The 14848-nt window shown below is 37.7% G+C and overlaps 1 protein-coding gene across 1 annotated transcript in view; it reads right to left on the minus strand.

Moving 5' to 3' along the window:
* SLC35F3 (solute carrier family 35 member F3) overlaps positions 1 to 14848 on the minus strand; it is a 167999-nt gene that overhangs the window by 152230 nt on the left and 921 nt on the right. The window lies entirely within an intron of this gene.

Here is a 14848-nt window from a genome sequence, read left to right on the forward strand (position 1 = left end):
GATTACGTTGAAACGGACAAAATGACTATGAGAACTCAAGTATTTTGACAGTGCATGGAATTATTTATGTTTGCACCAAAAAAAAATTGGTCTATTTACACAGAAATTTACTTAAAATTTATATATGAGAGTAATGATACAATCTTCTAGATAGCTATAATTAGCACAGACAAATAAAAATGATATTTTATGACGTGAAGAATATTAAATTAGTATTTTTTTAAAAGTTCTACATTCAGTGTTGGCTAAAACCAACTACTTGGAGCAATACAGATAATTCATATCCTCAAAGCTAATATATACAGACAAATAATTTTAGTCACACAGCTTCTGCACAGCTTAAGTTACTCATATGTAATTTTGCAGGCTTGAAACTTGTGTATTAAACAGTTGCAGTGACATTTCCATGCAACTCAGTAACTCCAATGAAATACAGCTTCCTCATTATTTAACTGAATAAAACCACTAAAGACCTATTTTTCAATTGCAAAGCAGATGCATGATGCTGTAATTACACCCATGGGTGTTTTCAGCTATTATTTTGGTTACTGGATAAGGTCCTTAATATTTTAATGGTGTAACATTAGCATAAAAAAATTATGAGAGATGAAGAGTAGGAAAAAATAGAACAATTTCAGACAGGACCTACCATGGTCATCTCGTCCAGCTGCCAGCTTCAGAGGGCTGACCAAAAGTTAATGCATATTATTAAGGACTTTGTCCAAATGCTTCTTCAACGCTGACATGCCTGAAATGTTACCTTATCATAACTAATATAATACTTAAATTTCATTCATTAGTTATTCCCAAAAGCTTATAAATGCAAAATTATTTGAGATATGTTATTTGAATTATGTAATGGTTGAGAATGGCTCTAATTTTAATACAAAAAAAAAGAAAATTGAATGAAATCATCCCTATGAGATGACAGAATAATTCAGCCTATTGGGAAATAAACCAACAGCAACAAAAAACCAAAGAAAGATCAGACTTGCAAGGTTGGTTATTGAAATTCGTCAGTGAAATTCACCAGCTTCAACACTGAGCTGAGATTTATATAACCACTTACCCTTTAGTAAAATCAGCTGCTGTTACACAAAGCAGATTACAGTGCAACTGTTTTAACCTTGAACTAACTGAGAGCTATATATCTCAAGTAGAAGAAGCCTTTCTGCAAGGTGCTGATTTTGTTGTACCTTCCAATTATTCTACAGTGCAAGTAATTCAGCTAGAGCACTTAATATCCAGGGTATTTTATGCCTCTTGATCTTGACCTCTTATTTCTCTGCTACAATTCCTACAACTGGGCGTGCAACTTTGCATAGGTTCTACAAACCTCCCTCCAAAAAAGTGTTTCAAGATCCTAATTATCTCAACATTTGAGATTGTTTTACCTCTTCCTGCTTTGAACTTTTTCAGAGGGAAAGGCAGTTTCATTGCTCCCATGCTGTCCTCAGCCAGCATAAATAAGAAGGATCATTTTCTTATAGATAATTGGAGGATCAAAAATACCAACTGTCTAATTACCTTCAGCATGGAAAAAAGTGAAGGAAAGCAAAAGAATTCACTAGACGTTCACAAGGAGAATGCTCTTGGCTGGAAGGGAATTTTCTATACATGTTTATATCAATAGATAGTTGCAACACAAATGCTCTCAGCTAGAAGCTGGGACCAGATCCAGTTACTTTGCACTTCCATTTGAAAAGTGTAGAACATGTTCAAACAGCAAAAGAGACTCTAGCCTTGTGATACAGCATGTTGTGTTTGTAAAAATACTTTGGTGAGCACGCTCTGGGACTCTCTGGAGGTTTAAGAGTGTCCAGGCTTGCCAAAACTGCACAGCTTTCACAAACTTATTACAGAGTCATACCAGAACCCTCAATTCCTTTCAGGACTGCAGTATTCCTTCATATCATTAGTTACTGGTTTTAGTTTGGCAAAATTCCTCTTAGCTTCTATCAGTTTTACCAACATGAAGATGGAACAATTTTGGCCTCTGAAAATAAAGAGATAAGAGGTTAATGCACTAACTCAAACAGTTTCATTAGATAGATTTTAAATGTTACCACGGAGTTTCTCCAAGCCGCATCCTGCCCATCACACATATGGCTTTGTGGTGGGATAATTTAACAACAACATCACCACCAAAAACCTAAGCTGAATGTACAACATTTTTTTATCTCTAGCATTTCAAATTTCTCCAAGAACACTGTAATTCCATCCCACTGCATACTGTTCTTTGTTTACATTTGCAAGGAGTTCTGGGTTTATATGTTCTTATTCCTCACCTGAGTCAGGGCTGTCAAAACCTAAATGGCTTTCAGACTGCTACTTATACAAATGATGAACTGGAATGTCTTTCTTTTACTGTTCTGAAAGGCTTCTGCCTCAGACCCATTCAGTGACCCCCACTCTAGTACAGGCAGATTTTTTGTCTTCATCTGAAGCAGAAAGACATGAACAATGTTTTATTATTTAGCAAAAATGTGGGAGTTAGAGCTTAGGGCAATACATATTTTCTATTGGTAACAGACTTGTTTAAGCACTTTTTTCTCCTCTATTGTTGCTTCTATAGCATGCCCTGTTAGAAGTCTCGATTCTTTACTCCTAACCTAAAACTGCAAACAATTGCATGTATGTTCATTCTGCTTTCAGCACTTGGGATCTGGTAGTCAGTTTTCTAGGCAACGGGAAGAAAGAGTGGTCTCTTCTCAATTTCTGTAGATACTTTCTACCCATGTTCGGACAAGATATTAAGTAATAACTAAACACCAAGTTTAAGATTAAAGAAATTTAAAATTGCACATCTATTAAAAGAAATAATTATTCTATAATTTAAATTGAGCTCCTCAGTAGCGCTCAGGAGCATATAATAAAGACCATGTATGGGTAGGTGTAATTGGATGCAGTTGCCTTAGGAACAAATGTTCAGCACACAAAGCAGGAAGCCTGCTTAAAAGGCAAACTCAAAGACTTAAGCCTGGTAGGTGAAGCCTGGCTTGACTGAAGTTGCTGAGAAAAGTGCCATGGGCTTGGTTGGAGTCAGGGATTCATCCTAACAGGTTTTCTAATTCTCTCATCATTATCAGTGCAGAACTAAATAATACATTAAAAAGTGCTCTACTGGAGATGCATTTCCCTGTTTCCCTTGTTCAGTAAGCTCATCGCGGAACAAAAACTACCTAGAGAGTCATAAGAGAGTTTAGGCTTATACTCTAAAGATTCTAGTTTCAGTACCACTTCCAGCGCATTTTCATGATATAGACAAGAGATATTGTGCCTTTAGAGAAATGTTATTGTACGGTGTAAAACAATTTGACATGCAGTGATAAAACAGTCTGGTGTATGAGCATCATTTTAAAGTAATCTTAATAGCAAAGATTCCTATAAAGATGCTATGCAAAAATATTTTCATTTTGTATAAATAAATACAGAATGCTTAATATTGTTTGTCATAATTATTTCCAATGAGATCCAGTTTTTACTATGCAGATAGCAAAACCAGAAAGCACAAAGTATCGTTCCCAGTACAAGACATGTTTCTTGTCCATGCATTTCTCTACAAAGAAATTACTCATCCATGCTTCTATGATTTACTCTCGTTTTTGTTTCCATTTGGAGAAATATTATAAAACATGAAACTACTTCTCACTCTGGGTGAAGTCAAAACACATCTACAGCCCTCTACCTCTTGAAATCACTATTTGCAGAAGACAAGGAATTTCCTACAGATATTAAACTACATATTACAAAGCTATAAAGTTTGAAAGCAAGTTGTCTTTGAAACAAGAAAAGCAAGTAAGTAAGTTGTTTATTAAATAAGTTGCTTATCAAATAATACTTCCCAAAGACTGTGATGTAATTTTATGAACTGGAACCAGAGATCCAATTCCACACTGTACCCTCTAAGAGGATCTTCATAAGTCTTACAAGCCAACAACCGTAGGAAGGCAGTCATTTAAGATGTCTTTGTGCATTCTTCATATATTCTCCCAAGATAACCTGGCAAGCTGGAAAAACCATACAGGAGTCAGATAGCCTCCCAAAATCCCTGAAGCCATGCATAGAGTAGCTCTATTCCTTCATGCTACCCTAGTTTTTACTCCAACTCATGTAATTTCCCAGACTGATAAAGAGGACTTTACTTCCCATATATTGGAAGAAAGTTCACATGGCTGTATGTAGGAGTACCATGATATACCTACTATAATAACTGAATGTGGGCTTATGTTCATTTCCAAGTCAAGACCCACTTGTCATTCCTATGTCTATCGAGAAAACTTAAATAATTTTATAACTCCTGAATGCACCAGAATACTTGTCTGGGCATAATCTCTGGCTTGCTTGAAACCTGAGTTCCCAAGTTCAGGCCCATGGAATACACTTGCAATGCATGTAAGAAATAGCTGAAATATAAGTCCTGAAAAACAGAGGCCTCTAGTCACAACATACGATGTAGAAATGTCAGGAAGCCAAATCTGCTAAAAAAAATATAGCCTTTTCTGCTCTTTTCTCATTCCTCTTGCTCAACTTGAAAGTGATCAAATCTCCTAACTTAATTAAAGACATTTTCCATGTCTCCACTGACATTAAGGGGTTTGTTTCTTGACTGCCTTTTTCTACCTTTACATTATTTTGTAATTTTTTTCTTTTTAAGTAGCCTTTGGTAATCAAACCTAAACATATTTCTTTACTTTATAAATGTCTTGTTTCTGAAGGGAAGAAAGACCCACAACTGAGAAATTACCAGGCCAGCAGAACACTAAATGCTATGCAGCTAAAAATCATTTCAGCAAAAGTACAAGGAACAATGTTTTCTGTCATTAATTTCCATTCCATGGAAAGTGCTAACCAAAACCATAAGCGGTAGCTAGCGCCTAAGCTGAAAAAGTGAACATGATTACCATCTTCGCTTGTCCAGAATAAATGGCTGCATAGTAATTAAATCAGTCTCAAAGTTTCCAAAAAACATCGCACAAGTGAGAAGGAGAGACAACAGAATCAAAGCCATAAAGTTGTATTTCCTGTTTCACGGTGCAAACACTGCACTGTTGATGTTAATCCTGGCACTGCATATTTCAACTAGGGCAAAAAATTTGCAAGCAGATAATCCCTACTGAACACCCAATGGACCAGATTTTCTGGAAAGGAGTTACTGCTTGAAACAGGAAAAACAACTCCAGGTTTTCAGGGCATGACCATGAATACACCATCACCATCCTCACACAAGCACAGCAGCTCTGAAGGAGCAGGTTCTTGCTTTACTTCCCACCTGAGCACAAATCTGTGCTCTGTTCACACAACTGCATGGATCTGGCAAAGCCAAAGCAAGATATCCTGGATGAAGCAGAGCCCCCAGGCTGCCACAGGGCTAAAAACAGCACAACAGTCAGTGAGTTTAAGGGTGGAATGACTTGGCCTGCTCAGCTTGGACAGTGGACAAGCAGCTCAACTTCCATGCTACTTTGGTACCTTAGCTGGTGTGAAGAGATAGTGAGGAAAAGCATCAAATTTGTGGTATTTCTGATGTAAGAGTCAAGGAAAAAGATACCCTTTGTGACAGAGGCCAGAGAGCAATGAAAGTTGATAGCTGTGTGGATCTACTAGCTTTAGTGCTGTGAAAGCCATGGGACAGATAAAAACTCAAGGCAAGAACAAGAAACAGACGAAACAAAGCCCAAGGCAAGAAAAAGAGGCAAAACGGGACGAACAGGACGACATGACCTGAGCCTCTGGTGCAAAAGGACGGTTAGCCAGGACACACCACTGTTGCAAGAGGGAATCACCAAGGACTTGATGGGGCAGGGGGGGTTGAGCCTATGGATCTACCCAGGAGTAGTAAACTATAAAATGCTGGTAACTTGTGTAATAAACTGGCTTTGCATGCATCACCCAGCAGAGTCCACCTCTTCAAACCCTGCACCTTTGGGTTGTTACTATTGGATCAGCTCTGCCACAATATTTTTATTGCAATGGGATCAATAGGACTCTGCACCAGTGCTCAAAACTGAAAATCTGCTTGCTTCGTTTAGACATATAAGGCACTTCTCATGAATTATTTGACAGAGGCTAGTTATGGCAAAGCAAAAAGAACATTTAATTGCAAGATTAAGGCCTTTTTATTTCACTAAAAATCAGTTACATTCCCTTATCCTGGAGAAGCTCAAATATGCAAATTTCCTTGCCTCAGATGATTGGCTTGCTGAGTTAATACATCCTATTGACTACGTGATGTCATTGTTATTCTTCTAAATGTGAGGCTACCTAAATTCCTACACTGCTGGAAGAGCTTTTCTCAGAAAGCAGCCCAAATCCTCTATTGGCCAGATACATTCATGGAAACAAAATGACAGGAAGCAAAATAAGGCACATTTGGTAAAAAAAAAAAAAAAAAAGAACCTTATTAGGCCCTCAAGTTCCAGAGAAAAAGAGAGGTGTCTGAAATCACTCAGATGCACTTTTTTATAAGGGGAGATGACTGAGAGGAGAACAAGCTTCTCAAAGTGTAAAGAAAATGAAATCAGGGAATATCACTGCTGCATCCCTTCTGTCTAAGGAATAGTACATGTAGTGGTTCATAAAGAAAATATTTCTCTATGGTCTTCCATGCAATCATGTGGTGTTGTATTTCCCACTGATTCATTTATTAAATGCCTTTCACATTGTTCCCCCCCACTGTCCCCTGCCCCTACTCCTGGCCACTCCCTCGGGTCCTCCCTGTTGGTTCCTGTACCCCAACTCTGCCCATGTACCGCCCCTGAGCCCCTGAGGAAAAGCCCCTGCGCCCGGATCACGAGGTCTCTCTGCCTCTGGGGATCTCTGGGACAAGATGTAAGATTAAAGATCCTCTAAAACCCTCATGGGGAGACCCTTCTCGCCTCCTTCGCTGCCACTGTGTTGTAAAGCTGATAGCTGCTGGAGCAAAACTGCAGAGCCATCCAAAATGGACTACAGGAGGGCGACAGTGGTTGTACTGCCCTAAGCAGCTCCGCTGAGCTCTCAGGGAAAGCTGCAGCTTGCTAAGCTAAACCTAGCACTACAACACAATCACAGCATCTTTCTTTCTTCGAAGGATATGCTGAGGAATGAAAGAACACATGCCTAGTGAAGACAAACAGGGAATCATAAATGCTCAGGGAAGTGGTTTCTACAATAAGATGTATCCCATGAAGGCAAGGTATTCCCTAGGTAGGGACCATGATCTGCAGATAAATTTCTACAAACATAAGTGCTCATCTTATTACTGTTCTCTGAGTAGCCATCATTCACAAGCAACAGCAGAAAGTCTATGGCTTCAGCTTCCAAAACATCAAGAGGGACAAAACGACACCCTTGCATTCCAAAGGATGGCACTTGCCAAAGGGCTAAAGTGGCCTTTACATAACTTTTCTATAAAATCACAGAACAGTGTGGGTTGAAAGGGACCTTAAGGATCACCTGGTTCCAACTCCCTGCCATTGGCAGGGTATAGCTGCCCCTATACCAGGTTGCCATCCTCCTCTTTCTCTTGAGGCTTACTTGATCTCAAGTAAATGGCAGAAATTATCAGCAATTTACCCAAGGAATACGAAACGCAAACACCTCATTATACTGAAGAGAGATTATGGCACAAAAACTCACCTTGAAGACAGCCCTGACATGAGCCAAAATCTAGTAAAACTAGCTATTAAGCTAATGAGCACTGCTGGTCGTTGTCCTTTTGTGGCTTTGTGTTTCAGTAACACTCCAGTAACACAACAGTATCTGGTATCACGGTAGAACAACACAGGATTTGTAGTCTGATTTCAATGCCATTATCTTGTGCAATTAATTGTTTTTTTTAAAGAAATCATTATTTAAAGTTGCAAACAAACCTCACACAGTGCACTCCAGAACTATTACAGAAATTTACCCTGACAAAGGGTCTGCAATAAAAATAGTTCCAAAAAAAAAGTATTTGTTCATGATTCTTGATAGTTTCCAAATTAATTTTTTTCACAAATTAACTTGCTCCCTCATTATTCCATATCAATTCAGAGTAGTATGTGATTTTAGCAACAACCCATATTTTATTGATTAGTGAACATGCTCACATTTCTATTTAAAAACAAAAATACAAAAAAACAAAACAAAAAAAAAAGGCAGTTTTCCAATGAAAGGATTCTCAAATGCCAGGTAACTCTCTTCAAAACTGTTAACATGGGTCCTGACCTTGCAAAAACGTACAGCTAGGTTTAGCAGTAGGTTTTCATGGTGGAGACTTCAGTGGTATATTCTAACACCGCAGCATTCAATGATAACATTCATTAAGGGTATAAAATGAATGCTGGAAGTCAACAGACTCCTAATTGCTGTCCCATGAACTGTTTTGCATAAATGGCTGAAGATGACATGAAATTAAAGCTGCACTGAAAAAAAAGCTGAAAGCAATGAATTAATTTGTTTAAACAGCAAACAAGCAAAAAAACAGGGCCCGTTTTGTAGGTGGCAATTTTTAGTTTCTTCCCTTTGAAACCTAGATACGAAACACAAAATATTTATTTATCTGCCTAGTTAAAAGTGGTGGTTACTTAACACTACACAATTAAAACTGTTTAGTAAACAAGTTACTAAGTGTTCACTGAACATTTACCATTTACTAAATATTTATTAAACAATCAAAAATGTTTAGCAAACCAGTTTAAATTAGAATTTGCTTGGCTTGCCAGCAAGAAATTTAAAACTTAAAGTCTGTGATTAATTAAGCTTTGTATTGCAACAGGAACCAGTTTTCTCCTTAGTACAGGCCAAAAAATTATTACCAATTTTCAAAAGCCTAAGAACCCCCATGTTTCTTCTCTATTGGAATTGTCTTGAAAAAGAAGCATCTGAAAGGCTTTTTTTTTTTAAATATTCACCTGGAATCTTTGCAGCTGCTCAGTATTCAGCACCCATACTGCTCTGCTCTGCCTTCGGTGGCCAGATAGTGCTCATTCTCAGTTGCAAGACCACCCAAAGATCTAAAACCCCCAGGAGCCAATGGGTTCCCTTTCAAAGGAGAAACATATCCTGTAGTATCTGGGATACAGGCAGACTTGTGATTGGGTCTCTGAAATACTTAAAAAGACTGTTTCTGGGGACAGCTCTTCTCAGTTACACTACTATGTACGTGAGGAAATCGCTTAAGAAGTCTTTGTGTGAGCTGCCATGTGGGCATAAGTCACTAATATCCCTGGTTCATGTATCACCGTATGTAGGTTTAGCTTGCGGCAGATAACTGCAACTGACATTTGAAACAACAACGCTACAGTAATTTAAATCTGCAGTGCAATTCATCACCGTTGCTTTCTTTCACCTGTAGGCATTCCCATGTTCTCGTAGGTTTTCTTGGTAGCATAAAAATTACTTATGTTAGTATTGACAATGAAGAGTTGAAGAACATTGATTAAAAAATAAACTAGGCTTCAGATGCCATAAGCCTATCTTAAAGGAAAAAAAAAAAAGAGCTATAAAACACATATTGTTATTAATCTTCTAAGCTTCTTCAGTGGTGACCTACAGATTGGGTATTGTAGAAGGGCTGTTGACCTATAGATTGACCCTGGGGAGAGAAACTTAGATAGCTGCACCAAGCAAGATATCTAGAGGTTACTCCATGTTTTCACCTGAAAAGCAAGATTCTCACATAATCATTTGACTTCAGAAACAGCAACATGAACAATACCACCAAGTCTTGCTTCAGTTATAAACTTATTACATTCAATATTTATGCATTGGAAAGCAAGCAATCAGTTTAAATTAACTGCTTACAGTTGGCCTGAAAATGGCTTTCCCCAGAGAAAACTATAGTCTTCAACTTACATCTTTGAACTTCTGGAGTATACCAACTCAAAAGAGTAAGTTAAATTCTCCCTCAGATGCAAATACATGAAAATGGTATTTGCACAAATTTCTCTCGATTCATATCCTCACTGGATTTGCTTTTAGCAACTGTGAAATTTCAGCATTCAGTGGCACATGAAAAGAAAATCACAAGGAGGAACACTGGGGATCAGTTGGAAACACTGGTCTTTAGCTGTATAACTGATACTCTAATATTTATAAGGGTACAGTGTTCATACGTTTAATTAGCTAAAACCAACACTAAACTATTAGCTTGAAAGGCTGTCAAAGTCTATAGCTGGGAACAGTCTGCCCAGAGGAGTTAGGAGTGCCCCATCCCTAGAAGTGCTCAAGGCCAACCTGGATGAGGATTTGAGCTAGCTGGTCCAGTGAACGTGTCCCTGCCTATGGCAGGGGGGTGGAAACTAGATGACTTTTAAGGTCCCTTCTTACACAAATCATTCTCTGACATAATTCTGTGATTGGCATACTCAGACAATTATGCTTTCTGTGCAATGCTCAGGCTATTCAGACAATGTGTTCCAGTATGTTACTTACACTGGTGATAGCACTTCAATTCCACATTCAGGTCAAGACCTAATGTGCTACACACTGGATGAGTACTACATTGAAATTTTGTGCATTAAAATGATATGGTTTTTGTTATTGCTGAAATAACTATGAGGAAACATTAAAAATATGAAACCTGATATTTAAGGTAGCAGGGAGAAGCAAAGCCAGAGAACTTCATTTAGTTGACACAATCTTTCCCTTTCACCTGAACATCACATCTCTTAAAAGTTACCACTGGGACAACCTGGAATTATTCACAAGGTCAAAGTCTCAGAGAAATGTATGTTCACAAGCCATGACCCACAGATAGCAGTCAATTCCTAGTAAACAGAACTGAGAGGAGTTAAAACTACATACTATTCTCTTAATTTTCTTTCTGCAGGTAGAGAAACATCTGTGAGCACAGAAAGAATGTAAGTGAATAAAAGAGGGAGGCCAAGGCCCATATAATCCTGTTTTGTCCACAATAAGTCTGTATTTACAAACACATGCTAAGGATATATGAAAGTCCCTGCTTTAAAAGAAAGACCCTAATCTTAAACAAGGAGTAGAAGCAGGTGATCTGTAGGAAGAAGATTGCAAAATAAGGATAGCTGGCTCAAGCCCACGTGAATGTATTTAAAATACTAATCACATAATGACACAGTGTGATATTGAAACACCACAAAATAGACCTAATTAGAGAAAAATGAAGGTTTGGTAAAGGTGATAGCTGTGCACATTTGTTTCCACAGGAAATAAGCACCCTGGTGATTGCTACAATCATTAAAATAGACAAGTCTTCCATACTGCCCAGGAGGACAGTCCAAGAGTTTTGTGACACCAGTATCTGTCAAGCGCAGAAAAGCTCCCAGGGAACTATACTTCTAAAAATATTTAGAATATTTTAGAATATTAGAATATTTTTAGAATATTTTAGAATTATTCTGACTGATAATGGTGTGAAAATGAAACTTAAAATATGGCTGTTCACCTCCAAACTTGCCTTTGCTCTTCAGCTGAAGTCCCAGGCTTCCAGAAGCAGAAATCATGAGAATTCACATAACCTTCATGGAAGAGAACAGCAGTGCTAATACAGCTCTAACAATAGCTTCTTTGACAGAAGACTGTCAATGGGTTCTGCAAATCTTGTGGCATTGTTTAGGGGGCTTTTTTAAATTAAAGTCTTTGATCCCTATGTTCTAACTAAAAGAAAAAAAATTAAAAGGCAACATACCTCTTACTGATAATGAGAATTTCACAAATATTGAGCTTTTACATTGGTAGCTGCATAAGAGTATGATTCTACAATCTGATGGCATCTTATCTGTTTCTTCCCCTCTGCCTTTATATTCGAAAAATCAAATCACATGCTGCAAAATATTTCCCACGGGACACGTATGAATATTTGATTTAGACTGGAGAGCAGTTAACCACATAATTAGTTACCCTGGAAATCAAAGAATTCAGAAAAATAAGAACTACCAGATTGGATCAGGAAACACTCCTATTCTCTTTCTAAAGGTTGGCAGATGCTATGGAGGGAAGCACAAGAAACCCTCAAGAAAAGTCTCCTCACACCCTAAGGAGGGGCTAATTTGAATTCTGGATAATGAAATTTAATATTCTCTCCGATATGTTTCCCATTTTATCACAATTCCAGATCTTTCCACTGCTATTACAATCCCTTGAAATCTTCGTCTCAAGAATAAATTACGTTTTCTTAAATATTCTTTTTCAATCAGTCTTTAATTGATGGCTTTTCAGTTTCTTTGCCTGCCTTTTTCTCTTATGACACAGAAAGAAGAAAAACTCTCTGCCTGCCTAAGCAATGTGTCAGTACTTTCCAATACTTTCATTTCAACCTCTTTAAGGTAAACAGCAAAAACTCTTGAGGCTCTTTACAGATTGCCTGTACTCTTTCTCCTTGCTCATGTCAGAGCCTCCTGTAATATTTTTTGAGAGCAGACAACCAAAATTACAGTATTTCACTAAATTCTCTGAAGGCATCCTAACACACAGGAACTGCATCACATTATTCCAGTTCCTAAAATCTGGTTTGCAAGTGCAGGCAAACAGCAGAGGTCTTCCCTGAGCTGTGTACAGTCCCAAACTCACCAGCCAATGTAATGTGAAAGCTGGCAGGTAATTTCAGCATTTTCAGGAAACATGAGGCTTCTGTTTGTGATAACTGAATGACATTTATTGACATTTCAGCAAGTCACCTGGCTGGGGCAAGTCTCCTGAGAATAAAGTTATGAGTCTTTTCTCATTCTGTCCAATCCAGATCAATTTGTGTCTTCAGCACATTTTCACTTCTTTCTCCTCTCTTTCCACTAATTTATAAGAATATTAAATACTGGATTTGCTACATAACCTTGAGGCATCCCAGTATGTTTTAAATTGTTCTCCAAGGAAGTTTTGGGATCATGGTAACACTATTTTGGATTATTAGTGGTAGTTTCCCTAACAGAGGTTTGCTAAAACAAAAATAACCAAATAAGCCAAAGCTTTCTGGATCCCTCAAACAATTATATATATCTGCACATACACCTGTATATATATAAACAGTCTAAATAAAGTATGAAAGAATACACTCGAGTGCAAAAGAAGTAGATCTGGCCCTAAAGGCAATTTAGTTGCAATAAAAAGAATGTCACCAAGAGAAACAGACTAAATAAATCTAGATCAGACCATATTATAGATTTATTTTCTGCAAAGCAGGTCCATTATTAGTGCACTCCATAATTATAATCATAGTGCATCCAAATGTCTACAAGCATGCAAAATAAGACGACAAAAAGTACCCAGGTTGCAATCTGAGCTTAACAAAAATCATTTGATCACAGTACTTGAGCCAAATAAATTTTCTAACTGCAAAGTCACAAGGAAAGTCCATATCCCAAAATTAGATGTCAACCCAACTTGAGGGAGTATTCAAAGAGGTTTCAAAGTGGTGGTGACAAAGTTGTCTTCCCACTTTATGATATATCCTATTCAGTCAGCTATTCAACTGATGCAGATCAACACAGCTCTCCTTAAACCACGCTTTAGAGATGTGTCTTTTCTTCTACGTGTCCTTCCATGTTCCTAGTAACTCAGATTTTAAATTGGCAACAAATTCATATAACCTATTATTTTTAGACATACATTTATGAAAATCAGACACTTTGTATATTTATTCCCCACCACTACAATTAAAGTATGTAATTTTGTTATTCACATCAATTTAGGAGAGAAAATGTAACTAGAATAGCAGGCTTAGGCTTGCTATTAACTTTTTCAGACAGAGTTATAAATTTCAACAAATAGGTTATAATTGAGGAGCCAGCATGACCTTTATTATTTCAGAAGGTTCAGCCACAGCAGCTCAGTGTGACTTCAGCTAGACTATTAGTCACTCTGTTAGATAGAACCATTAACATCCAACTCAGTCTGGCAACCACATATGATCTGATCCTTAAAACTGCCTGAATAAGCTTTACTCTCAAGAACAGCCCCAATCCAGGCACTGGAATTGGTCTTCCAGAAATACCATACTCCTAGTGAGTAAAGTAGCAAATATCCAATATTTCTGTCATAATTGCAATCAAAGAAAAAAAATAAAAAAAGGCTCTCACAGAAGAGGTATTAGAATATTTATTAGTAAAGTCCTATTTTCAGGCAACCAGGAGTGGCTCTTCTCAGAGAAAAACTGAACTAGTACTGTGTGCCATGCATTCTTGTATCATTCTATTCCATTATTAAACACACTGCCAAATAGATAATCCAGTAGTAAATATTTCAGAACATTTGCACTTAATACTTAGGGAAGTACAACATGAAAACAACCACTTTATCAGAGCCAGTGTTTCCAGCAAAGCGATTATTTCTGTTACAGCAGAATCCTTTTTTCAACAAAAACCCTGTAATGTTACAAATGACATTAAGACAACCAAAATAATGCTATGACTTCAATTAACTGGTAAACTATTCTAGAACTTTTTCATGCATACAATTGACATAAACATGATGAATGATGGACAGGAAATAGGGCATTCCTTTTTTAAATCATGTATATGAAAGAATACAGCTACACCTCTCTTCATATCGTTATCATTGGAAGTTTCTTTCTCAAGTGCATGCGTACGAAAGAAACAGTTTCACTCGACATAGGAAAGACAGATCATTCAGCTCAAGTGCTGGGAAAATTTGACAGACTCCTAAAACAACGGAAACATACACTGATAACGCGTTACTTGTGGAAATGGTACGTGCGTGAACGTGCAGGGGCTTTTACACAGCTGTCAGCCCACGGTGATTACCGTCGCTACGTGTGCCTGCAACATCGAAGACAAACATTTGACCTATTTTCTTAGCAGAATTTAGCTATCATCATTCTTAGCACCACGCTCTCGTGAACCAGCCACTGCCAAAGGACTAAGGCAACACGGGCACAGAATTTTTCGCCGAGAGT

Source organism: Corvus hawaiiensis, chromosome 3, assembly GCF_020740725.1.
Source record: "Corvus hawaiiensis isolate bCorHaw1 chromosome 3, bCorHaw1.pri.cur, whole genome shotgun sequence".
NCBI lineage: Eukaryota > Metazoa > Chordata > Aves > Passeriformes > Corvidae > Corvus > Corvus hawaiiensis.